This window comes from Penaeus monodon, chromosome 29 (assembly GCF_015228065.2).
Source record: "Penaeus monodon isolate SGIC_2016 chromosome 29, NSTDA_Pmon_1, whole genome shotgun sequence".
In the NCBI taxonomy this organism is placed as follows: domain Eukaryota; kingdom Metazoa; phylum Arthropoda; class Malacostraca; order Decapoda; family Penaeidae; genus Penaeus; species Penaeus monodon.
The window spans coordinates 8839990-8840189 of record NC_051414.1 but is presented as its reverse complement, the minus strand read 5'-3'; the positions used below and the strand labels follow the sequence as shown (position 1 = coordinate 8840189).

Sequence of the window (200 nt, the reverse complement as noted above, 5' to 3'; positions counted from 1 at the left end):
TGATGATAGTTGTGTTAAAGAAGAGAATGAAGGATACAAGATACAGAAGCTGGTGAAAGGGCAGAAGGACATTGAAACATTATATATAATTCACAGATTAAATATTAAGAATAAAAGAATAATTTATGAAACCCAAGCCAGATCCCAAGCATTTCCCCTTCAAAGAACGAAGAAGGAAATTTAGAGGAGTAGAGAAGATG

General features: G+C 33.5%; 1 protein-coding gene across 1 annotated transcript in view; it reads right to left on the bottom strand.

The window, feature by feature from the left end:
- Nucleotides 1-200, bottom strand: part of LOC119591720 (agrin-like) — a 23384-nt gene that overhangs the window by 15296 nt on the left and 7888 nt on the right. The gene's annotated exons all lie outside the window — the stretch shown is intronic.